This window comes from Dermacentor silvarum, chromosome 7 (assembly GCF_013339745.2).
Source record: "Dermacentor silvarum isolate Dsil-2018 chromosome 7, BIME_Dsil_1.4, whole genome shotgun sequence".
Taxonomy (NCBI): Eukaryota; Metazoa; Arthropoda; class Arachnida; order Ixodida; family Ixodidae; genus Dermacentor; species Dermacentor silvarum.
Window position 1 is genome coordinate 102,230,657 of NC_051160.1, and position 12,275 is coordinate 102,242,931.

A 12,275-nucleotide genomic window follows, 5' to 3' on the forward strand; every position below is an offset into this window, starting at 1 on the left:
CGTTTGTTACTGGGAGTACTGTCGGCAAGGGTCTCAAACAGGGATGTGCCATTTTCCCTTAAAATAGTAGAAAAAAGACATTTGCTGTTAGCACAGCTCCGTATTTGGTGAAATTATGATGAAGAATCGCATGTTTGTTTGTTTTTTCGCCCAGATCGCTCAAACTAACACTTGGCGCTGTTGCTTGCCTAGTTCGTCAAGAAGTAACTGCGAAATTGTGCTCGTTTGGACCTCTCAGATGCACCCTCGAGCAATTTTTGGAATCAAACGTCGAAGGTTCTTCTCTGACGTATTGCAGATGGCGGAAACGAGATTACAGGCATGTTTCAGACATTACCAACATGGCTTTATATTTTCTTGACAAACCTGGCAAGTAATTGCAGAATGTTTTATATTTCTAAATAATGGCTAAAACGTAGCGGCTATATATGTCACTTTCGTCGTCTGCAATAATAATGCAGAGCATGGCCTTCGAGATTCGCTATCTTGCTCGGGGTAGCATCTGAGAGGTGCACACGAACACAAATTCACAGTTCTTGCTTACAAACTAAGCAAGTAACAACGCCATGGGTTAAAATGAATGATCCAGGCTATATGATCTTTCAGAAAAATTTTAGCGATAACAGAAGTACGATAAGCGCAAAATCTTTTTTTTTTCTACGATAGCATGCGTTTTATATAACGGCTGACTAAGCTTCACCGCAATACAGATATGTATTGTTGCGAGATCATTTACCACGCGAAGATAAAAATACTTGCCAACGGAGGCCTCAGGACCTGAGAATATGATAAATTTGAATGGCGCAGGATCTCAGATGTGGTCTGTGAATTGGGGCTGCCAAAGCGTGCCGGGGGGGGGGGGGGGGGGTAGTGTTCGCGTGCAAGATCGGCTGTCCGCGATTCTTAGTTTTCAGAACAACACACCATGTAGGTACGCTTCACCACATTGACCGAAATTGATGCGGCGACTCTATATAAGCTCTTTGCCGCGACGTCTCCTTTATTAAGCTCTTGTTGTCGTTGCCCATCGAACATTTCACCGGGTGCACAGCACTTTAGCCTGCAGCCTTTGTTCTTTTTCTGTGGCATGCTTAAGGCAGTAAAATAATCGTAAAATGCTTACCGAAGGTTCGGCATTATGCACGTTGCAGATCGCGACCGACAATCACGAAAGATAAGTCAAAACTTCAAATAAAAACGAAAACTTCGCACGACGCCTCCACATTTGTATTGAAGGCAGCTGCCCGGCGCGCCCTCTCGCCAAAAGACGCCACTAGGGGAAAGCGCGGCCCTACATTTTTTCTGAAAAAGGTCCATTAGCGTTTGTATTCGTCAGGGCTACTACTCCCCTTGTTGAAACGTTGCCCCCAGGTTGAAGGTTTCCTTGTTCGCAAAAGGGTGCATGTTTGGTACGTAACATATGCTATGCCTAAATAGTGTAACATCCTCTTGCTGAACTACACGTCATTGTAGATGCTTGCCTCTGTTTCCCCCTCGTTTCCCCCTCGTTTCCCTTCACCCGCCTGTCATTTTCACGCTGTCTGTGGTCGCCTGTCAGACTGTAAATTTGCCAAGTTCCGCGGCTATCGTACAGGTTTTCTCAAGATCCAATCAGTGGCGTGTGCCACGCTTATCTTGGACGTTGTTGATCTGCTTTGCTCTTTGCCAGAACAGCGTCTTGCGTGCTTTGTTGAAAAGTGTACAGGCGAGGGTAATGGGACAAGTTAATTTGTCGAGGACAGTGGGTTGTCTAGCTGCTAGTCAGCACACATTCTCTGCTCTCATTGCTTGTCACCGTCGCAAGTTTTGCTGTTGAAGTTCTACCCCTTTTAGCGGTCTCTCACACCTGTTTAAATCATATGTCTATCAGGTCACGCGGCACTGTCGGGGGAACTAATGGTCAAGTAGGCTCGCCGTAGGGCTCCCGACTTCTCCGGGCCAAGCCCCCGTGATTATTTTGCCCGGCCAATGCGTCCTCCACCTCTGCACACCGGCCTACTTCGTGCGCACGACATCCTTATCGGACATGCTATGACACTCTCTTATTTTTCTCACACGTTGCCGTCGTGCATTCGCGGTAGCACGCCTTCCCAGACGCCACAACTGTCAACGCAGTGGCTCCTACATGACCTTGGCTACTGTTTTGAAGTGATGCCTTTTCCGATGCTAATTCCTTGTCGCACTTCCTCAGTGCTGATGAGATCGGCGCTCGGCCCGCGTTATCAACTAGGTAGCCTACATGCAACACTGCTACAGCGTCGCATGTAGGCTCCCTAGTTATCAACGGGATCAGCCGGCCTTGAACGGTGGATAAGACTGGCATATAATCGAGCGGTAGGCATCGCTCAGAAATAGCGTCTCAGTCCTGGACTCCTTCACACAGTCCCTTACCTCACCCCTTCCACATAAAGCAAAACCCCTATGGCAGCTCGGTTCAGGGGGGTATCCAGGGGGGTATCCAGGGGGGTATCCAGGGGAAGGGGGTTGGGGGGTTGGCTTATGCGGCTTAATTCATCTCTTTTCCCCCAAATTTTCTCGCGCTGTCTCATACACGGTTACCAAGACAACCACCTGCGCCGGGACCACCCTAGGAGTTTTCTATAGAACGACTTTTAACGCCGCGGAAGCAGTTCGCCACCTTTATCTGTAACACTGCGGCAGCGTCAAGTTACTGACCCTATCACACCGCACAAACTGTTCAGAGACGTCCGCATGGCTGGCCCACACGCTGCACCTGCCACGTACTGGGCTGTACCTGGACACAAGCATGGTCTCAACTATGCCTCTGTATGTGAGACATGAACCGCGCCTCTTTATTTTTCGTCTCGCCGGTGTACGATGGCGGGCAGTATGCGCACGATCCTCTGCGAGCGCCTCGCACTTTCTTTGTGTTCGGTCGATCCTTCGGTCGTGGCATCCCAAAGTAGACACTCACTTGTGGCCCACGTGCATTCCTTTCTTTCCGTTTCCCCAACCAAGAAACATTGTTGCGGCGAAAGGACGAGTTATCTCGAGGTGACATTTCGATTTTTCTACCCCTTCCCTTCCCCCACGAACACTACACTGAAACTACACTACACGAACCGTCAGCTGAAAGAATATACGAAAACGAACACGCGATGATTACCTAAACGGAAGATTAAACGGGATGAAAGATAGTCCGACGGACAGTTCTGATGGCAGGTTGGAACACGTGAGCTTCTAGATACACCGATCTGAAGACGCGTCGTGCTGCTGGTTTCTCGCTGCTGAAGACGATGGTGGACCACACCGCGTGTCACTCCGGCCGAGTGCGCCGGCCTGCGGAACTTCGCCTACCGACCACATTCTTCAGCTGTCTCCGGATGCACGGCCACGCCGCCGAGTTTCCAAGCAAACTGTGAGGCATCCCGCACTGACCTCCCCACAGTATCCCTCGCTGCGCGCCAGCAACTCACGTGACGAGCAGGTCAGGCGAGTGCAGTCGCTTAAGCGTCGCCGCGGCTGCAACATTAACTAATGGCGGCGATATCAAAGGGACGCGCGTGCACGTACTTTGTGACACAGTCGAAACTCGTTATAACGACGTGGCAAAAATATGCGCGCTATATCCAGTATTTGTTATAACATTCCTCACCGATAAGTATGGATGAAACATTTTGGATATAGCACTTCGTTATATCAGATAATTTGTTGCGTCCGTGATTCTTATATATCACCCGCCGTGGTTACTTAGTGGCTATGGTGTCGGGCTGCTAAGCACGAGGTCGCGGGATCAAATCCCGGCCATGGCGTCCTCATTTCGATGGGCGCATAATGCGAAAACACCCGTGTATACTTAGATTTTGGTGCACGTTCAAAGAACCCCAGATGGTCCAAAGTATTCCAGAGTCCCTCACAACGGCGTGCCTCATAATCGGGTCGTGGTTTTGAGACGTAAAACCCCATAATTTAATTCTGATATATCGATGCTCGACTGTAATCTTTGTGCTTGCCTGGTGCCCTTTTAGTTGTCGACGCATGCAATACACTGTTAAAGGTATACACTGGCGACGTCGTCACATATAGCGGTTCTTTCAGTGTCGTGCCCCCGCGCATGCGCAGGACGACGCCGTGCTCTACATGCACAATGCCCAGCGCACCTTCTTCTCGCGTTCGTGCTTGCTGTGGTGCACCTCGGACAGCACGGGCGGTCGGCTGTCGGCGCAGGAACGCTGCATGCTGCCCCTGCACAACATGCGAGAGTTCGCCGACGCGTTCGGCTGCACCGGCCGCCAGGACTTCGTCCAGGGAGAGTGCGAGGCCTAACGCCGCCGAGCAAGCCATCAGCCGCCGACAACTTGCTCGTGTGGCGCATTGCTGTGACAGCGTTTTAGCCTCGTTGTTCTGTTTGCCGCCCATTCTGTGGGAGTCTGTCTGCACTGTATGCGTTGGGCGGGAACATGACTTACGCGCGAAGGACGGTACTTTTTGCACCGCTGTATGTGAAACTCGCGCATTTGTTATTTTAGCGCTTTCGACTTTTGTATCTGCCGCCTCTTGTTCGACGCTTTTCTACTTCTTTCTCTTTTTCGCGCTTTGAATGGAAACAAATATTTGCGTATGTATGGTCGAAGACACGTCGCGTGTCGAATGATATTTAGACATGCCAGCCCTAACAACGTGCGACCGTGTTTCTTCAAGCCTAAAATTAAAATATACACCTGCGGTGGCACTCGAACGGCCGGATCAACGTCATATTAGTGTGCTTTTTAAAAGCATCGGCCAAATGCTATCGGCATCGGCCAAATGTTCTCGCGAATTTTACATGATCACAGGTTCGACGCCTTCCAGGAAGGGAGTTGTGTTCAAGCGATATGGCCTGCATCTATATATCAACGTTATTCGTTCAAGGGACGGTTGTTGGCCGTGTGCTCTCGGGGGTGTCGAGCCAAGCTGTTCGCACGCTTTCGAGAGTTGAATTCCTGGCGGACGCTTTAGGCTTTCACTGCCCGCTATACGTCCGGACATTGCGTTGGTGTTTCCCCGCGGTGGAATAAATTGACGCAAAGGAAGTTTTTGCCTTGAAATTAATCTGACTGTGCGTGTGTCTACATGGTGTAGCAAGCAGTGGCGCAGCCACCGGGGAGGGGGGGGGGGGGGTTGTTCGGGTGTTATAACCCCCTCCCCCCACGCGTCCAGCCCCACCAGTCCAACCTGTACCTCCAGAGCTCTGATCACGTTGTCCTTACAATTCAGGAGGGGGCTTGAGGTCGAATTTTCCTGATTAACAAAAACTCTCTATCACTGTCTTGTATTTATTCATTCACGCTTACATTATATTCAGTAAAACGCGTTATCTTGAATCGCGTCGACTGCTCGCCGCCAACCGCGTCGACAGCTCGACGCAAGATAACGCGCCTCGAGCGTCTGCGCCTGCGCGAGCTGCTTCCGGCACCTAACTCCAGCGCTCGCCGCATCGCGATGCAATGCGCTCCGAGATTTCCCCTAAGTGTGAAACAGACTGTACATCAATGTGACGTCAAATATTTTAAGGTATATTTCGTATTTGGGCCGTTGTGACTACCGACATTCCCTTGCATACCACGGCGCAGCAGCGCCACATTTCCCTCTAGGTTTTATAGTGTGAAACTCTATGCGGCGTGTATTGGTGGCAGCTAGGATATTTGGAGGGGTTCGGGGTAAAGTAAATGTTCTTGAAACTAGCCAAGGCTCAGTATTTGGTTCCTTTAGAATAGAATTTAGCCCGTGTTCAAGATAAAAATCAAAGCCCTTTCTTACAGAAAGATGGTTGAACGCGAAGCCTTCTCCCATGCGAAGTCCAAAGCCAACGACCACGCAACGCACCCAAGAAATGCATTGACGCAAAGGAAGTTTTTGCTTTGAACTTAATCTGACTGTGCGTGTGTCTACATGGTGTAGCAAGCAGTGGCGCACCGACCGGGGGAGGAGGGGTCGGGTGTTGTTAAAGCCCCTCAATAATTGAGGGGCTTTAGGTGTTGTAACCCCCCCCCCCCCCCTCCTCCCACGCGTCCAGCCCCACTAGTCCAACGTGTACCTTCAGTTCTCTGATCACATTGTCATTACAATTCAGGAGGTGGCTGAAAGAACCCGATGTGATGGTTATGTGATTTGGTTGATTGTTTAGGATTGTATTTTTTGCACGTTTAAGCTGAATGAGGTCACATTTCGGTAAGCTGCATAACTTTCATTTTAGATCATGTAGCCGTTGATTACACGCACACACTCACGCTTTCACGGACGACTCTACATTTGTGATCGCTGCGGTAGACTGTGAGAGGCTCTGCCGTTGCCGATACACGGGATCGGCCTTACGGACACGATCGCGTTTACGTTCGCGTACGGCAGCCTCTTCTACCGTGCGTGACACTCGCGGCTTAACCATGGTGACGGCCGGGAATGCATTGCATGACGCGCGTAATTCAATGCAGATATACACAGTTCGTCTGGGTAGCGTGGCGTCGCAGTTCCCATTGTTATCGGTGCAACTGCGAATGTAAACAGTAGTGTTATACGATACGTATGTCGTGCGCCAGTCTATTGTTTGCGCAGGTGCGCAGCCGTTGTTCTATTGTGTGCGCAGATGCGCAGATAGTTCCATTGTGTAAGTTGGCTCTCCTGCAGTGCGTTTTCGGCGCTCAAGGACTAATCAGTGAGACATAGAAAGCTTCGTTTAAAAGAATCAGACGTCGTCAAAATCATGACGTCATGGGGAGCTGGTGCGAAACGTTCAAGGCGGCGTCGCCGCCAGTCTCTTGTGGCCGCTTGCCGTGATCACGGTAAGGGTGGTTTTGTTTAAATGTTGTAGAAGGGAAATTACTGGTACAGCACAACTACCTCTTCTATTTAGTGTCCTCTTAAGCACCCGATATCTAAATGCAACAGGTTGCTGCTTTCGATAAGCGTGTCATTTCATTTCGCGCACGTTAACCACCCGCATTACCCTGCATTGTTGTGGGTGCACATTTGGTTATACAGGTTGGGAAAGGAGGCCACAATCGCAGAACACGTTAATTGCCGTTTTCAGAACGACACCCCAAGCTTCTCCTGCCACACTAGGAATGGCTGCAGGCGTGAATATAGCTCACAAGGTTCAGGCGACATCCAGGTTGTGGCGATCCTTATGGCAAGATCAGGAGCAGGAGGGAAATGCTGTTAGGCCAGGAAAGGGCTACTGATAACTTGTATCAATACGTAGAATTGCAATACGTACATATCAACTGCTAAATAAGCATGGCGTATACATTTTACTAGATGTTCTGTCAGATTCATTCTTAATGACTGAATTTAAATGGCGCCGGCCATAAGGTGTCCCTTTCCTTTTAATTATCGCACTTCCTCGTGCATCTGGTATACCTGCTCCATCTTATTCATTAGATGTAAACTTATTGTGTGCATTATTTCTATTGGCTTTGGTGTAGTTGGAGGGGGAGAATGCTTTATTGGCGCGAAAGACTGGTATTGGATGCTGGGGCCTTCAGTATAGGCTAGGCTTCGCTTGCAGCGTTCGTCAGAACGTCGCCGGTAAGTTAAGACCACAAGTATACCCTTGACCTTGGTAGGAGGCGGCATAGCATCCTGCATGCAAATTCGGAAAGTATACGTATATAGGCTATGGAAGTGCATGGATGTGCATGGTCAGCCACCCGCCAGTGACATTGGAGGTGAAGAAAATAGGCCAACTCGTGTAGTGCGACGCCGATCACCGTTATTAAATTTGCTCACGGCCACGAACAACAGCATGCCGACGGAGAGCGCCATCACACCGACCTGGCAGCTAACGTGCTAACGTTATGGCGTTCTAATCTCGCATATAAGATGCTCTGGGCTGAAAGTTGTCTTCCAAGGAACTGAAACGGGCGTGTATATAGTGCGAAAATAAACTTGTGCAGAAAGCATGGCCAGTGATTGTCGTTGTAAAAGCGAATAGCCGAAAGCGATCAGGAAATCTATAGATATTCGCTTTATTAAAGGAATGATGCCCTTGACGGCGTGTCATAGAGTTTCTCACTATAACACCTAGAGGGTAAACTGGCGCCACCGTCTATGCGAGTTTCTTAAAGGGCTGCCGTGCCCTCATGGGAATGACGGGATATGTGTCTGCGGGGCTTGTGTTGGCTGATGTTGTACGAGGCTTCGTCTAAAACGTGGATATGGCTACACAAATAACGCGTTCTTAAAATAAAATCTACATAATAGGCTTTCATTCACCCATATTACATCTCTCAATAAAGTTTACTCACCTACAATGCAGCATCAAGCGAAGAAAAGCAAGAACAGACGACAAGTTGTTCCAAAGCGAGCGAGAATTTTGTCGTCTGCCCTCCAACTTTAGCGGCCAGCTGATACTTTTTACGTTTCATAGAATTGTGCATCCAGTAGTATGTCCTCAAAATTAAACAAAACATGTTTTTGTGTAATAATAAAGCTAAAGCAGTTTTTTACGTGCTGTTTTAGCAGGAAATGAATCATTGTGACAGACGGAACGGTGCTAGCCAGGCGCGACTTCAAGGCGTTCTGGCTCTCCAAGAACGATGCCAATCCGAATCCACAATATACCGACATTCCCTTGCATACCACGGCGCAGCAGCGCCACATTTCCCTCTAGGTTTTATAGTGTGAAACTCTATGCGGCGTGTATTGGTGGCAGCTAGGATATTTGGAGGGTGTTCGGGGTAAATTTGACACTTGTAGGTGAAAATCAAAAGTGGCCATACATTAAGCAAAACAAGATCTATAGGAGACACGGAATAAAGACAAAGGGGAAAAGATGAATAGGCGAAATCGCTCGGAGAAGCCACCCTCAGCATCTACAAAAAGCCTTGAGGTGGCTCTGGAATCTGGTACAAGCGGTCTTCACGGTGTCCGGAAGGAGAGCCGCAAAAGCCACCTGAATTGTGTCGATCAGCTGGGTCTCGGTGTTACAGGCACTGCGGTTGGTTACCTGGTCAAACACGCCCCACACGTACTAATTCATAGGATGGCTATCAGTGAAGTTAGGGGGCGAGGTGTTGGGGCCAGTGAAACCGTGAAAATCCTCGGAGAGCCATTTCCGAGATTTTCCAGCGTTGTGACAGGGATTTGAGTCTTGCGGCCACAGGCAGGGTAGTCCGGCATCCGCCCTCTCCACCAAAGACTTCACAACAGTGTTCAAAAGCTCCACATAACCTTTCCAATAGCCACGAATAACCACATAGCCTGAGTCCCTGTAGAAAGAAGTGCGGAAGTATCACATCACCTTCACTGGAGACACATTCAAACACCTTTACACTTTGGGGAAACTTGGGGAAATGTTTTCTTGACACGCGGAACATCCTATGGATTGGAGGCAAACTATCCGTTTTTGTAGCGTTAGCTACACTGGCCTAGCCAAGCCCGTTTCGCGCGGCACATCAAGAGCCGTGCTGCGCATGCGTAAGGATCAGTGATGTCACACGGCTTGCGCACCGGAGCCACCGGAGCCGGCACCTCTCGCGCACTCCGCCGCCGCCGTGCGCGACTCACCGCCGCTGGTCTGCGCATTCCAGAGGAGTGACGTCGTAGCCGTGGTAGACGCACTGGCGCCGGCGCGCGCTCGCTGTGCAGTCGCCGTCTGACACTGCACTGGAGCCGCTGCGCTTCTGACTGGCGTTTGCCAGTGTGGTATAGCCATGGAGAAGGAAAGCGCAAATGCTGCTCAACAGCGCAGAAGAACGGAGAAGCTTGACTCATAAGAATAATCTTATCTTAAGAATAATCTTAAGAATAAACTAAGAATAATCAGCTGAACCTTTGCTAACGCTACGTATATCCTCGCATAGCCGAGCTAAGCCACTGCAACTTTTTTTTCTAGGGATTGTGTGCCTGGTCCCGACAAAGGCTTTTTGTCGTCAAAGAAAAAACACAGTGGCCCTGGTTGAGCAGGATGTCTTAGTTTGTTGAGGTGCGTTATATATATATATATATATATACGTCCTTGTATAGTATATAGTGGAGCTCCTCATTTACAGCCACATATGCAGGGTGGATTGTGCAACACCGATTTACCACGGTAAAGTCTTAATTCCCTTCGGTGAGCCTTTTTACACGTTTTCCTGCAATTGAATTTCTGGTGTGCGGCTGCGCACGAGTATACACGCAAAGTACCTGGAGCAGCCAGTCGCGAGCAAATTTTGCGTGTATTCGCGGGCATCTTCACGCTCGAAAAAACGCTTTTATATAGCACGTACTGAGCGACAGAAAGATGTATCGGGAGCTTTTCCCAGTTGACACGTTTTATGTAAATATAATATTTGAGAAGTTGACAAATTAATCAAGACTGATTATGTAATTACGCGAAATGCAACGAAAGAATAATCTGAGTCTCTCCAAGCGACGGCAAACAACATTGCCTTGGTTCTGTCCAACTAAGTATAGCAGTTGCCTATTTTTAAGGTTTGGCCCAAATTAAGTGAAACATCCTGTAAATGCTGAACAACTGCGAATGCCGTATACCATGACCAGCGTGAAGCGGGCGTCTGTCGTCAGGACAGGCGCGAGCTCCAGGCTGGTCAATTGACCGTACAAGTTCGAACGCTAACGTGGATCGGGCAATGGAGCAATGCATACGAGTTTCATACAATTACTAGAGGTAACTGGGGCGCTACAGTGTCTACGGGAGCTGCAAGGAGGGTAGTTCGGCCAGCATGGTAATGGTGGGTATAGTACATGGATGTGCCTAAACTTCGTCCTCCTTGCTTTAAATGGGTTCGTGACTTTGCAAAGTGATCGTTTTTAACAGCGAAGCTGTTTAATCCAGCCGTAATTTGTGGTTCGTGGTTCGTATCAAGAAACTGCCGCGCCGTAGCCATGGTAACCAGGAGAAGGAGGAGGAGACCGCGTGCATGCGCACGTGGTCTCCCTCGCCAGCTCCCTTCCCGACCCCGCCTCTCTTCTCTCCGCGGCGCGCTGAGCCAGGAGAAAAGAAAAAAAAAAGCTGGCCGATTGATATTTGAAGGCAAGCAAGCAAGCGATATCGAGCGGCTAGCGTCCAACGCGTTCGGCGTCGGCAAGCAACAGCGTTCTTGGCACTGTGCCAACCCTGCCTGCGATTGTGGCATGCCAGGAACGCTAGCTGTCGCTCGTAGGCGCCGACGTGTCCAGCGCTAGCCTCGCGAAATGTCGCGAAAGGGAAGGTACCTCCCAAAATGAGCGCTCGAGAATACCTTCCCTACATACGTTGTTAAGTTAAACCAAGTTAATACCTAGCAGCAGTAGCCAGTAAGGCTTGAGGATCGACAGTTTCGCTGTGCCTAAGCTTTGCACCACCTAGTGCAAACTTGCCCGTTTTTAAAGAACCTACTGCGTTATAAATAATGAAACATTACTAAAATTTGTCCGACGGCAGGATTGGAACACAGGACTTCTAGCACAGAAGCCCGACATTGAAACCATTACGCCACGGCCGCATGGACAAGCGGAACCACTGCAATTAGCAGCGATTAGATGCGTGCTCGCAGAATCTTATCGCCTTCTGCATTAAAATAATTGTTTAAATTGCTTTGAAGTTTAGGCCAATGAAGACAGATAACGCGTAATGTACGAAGCCACAAGAACATCTGAACCCCCAAGATCTTTAGACAGGTCGTATACTACGCTTCCGCCCTCGATATACCTGCATGAGAGCCGCCGTGAAGCACTGATAGATCCGAAAGCTGTGAGCAACAGGAGACACTTGTTCAGACTTGCGTGAATGAGCTCAGTCGCTCCGATATCTACGCATTTCTGTGCAGTTGATCTGTCTTATTCATCTTCTGTGTTCTAAATCGGAACATTCGAATTGGTTTTGTTAAATTAGTTTATTGCTACGCTTGCGAACCTCCATCAACGATCGAACGCACTTAGTGCTCCGCGCTGTATAGACTCACGAGTAGTGCTTTACCAAGTTGCTCAATCAGCTACCCTGGTAGCTGATTGCGTACAACCTGCGTTCTAGAAGGCCATTTCTGAAGCAACTTTCCCAACTTCGAAGTCGCTAAATATCGCCAATTGTTCATTGAAGTTGCTAAACAGCGTTGCCGGTCGCTAAACAGAAAGCTTTGTCGTAAACAGACAATAAAGTCTAGCGACAAGTTCGCTAAAATGGCACCACTGATTACATACCGGTAAATTACAGGAGCAACCTTCATCTTGTGTTTTCAAATATGGTTAGGTTATAGAGGGCCCCAACAAACCCGATATTGTTCAAGCGGCGGGCGGTGAAACTTATTTAGGACTGCCCGGCGACTGCCTCCTCCGCAATGCAGGCGTGCATGGCG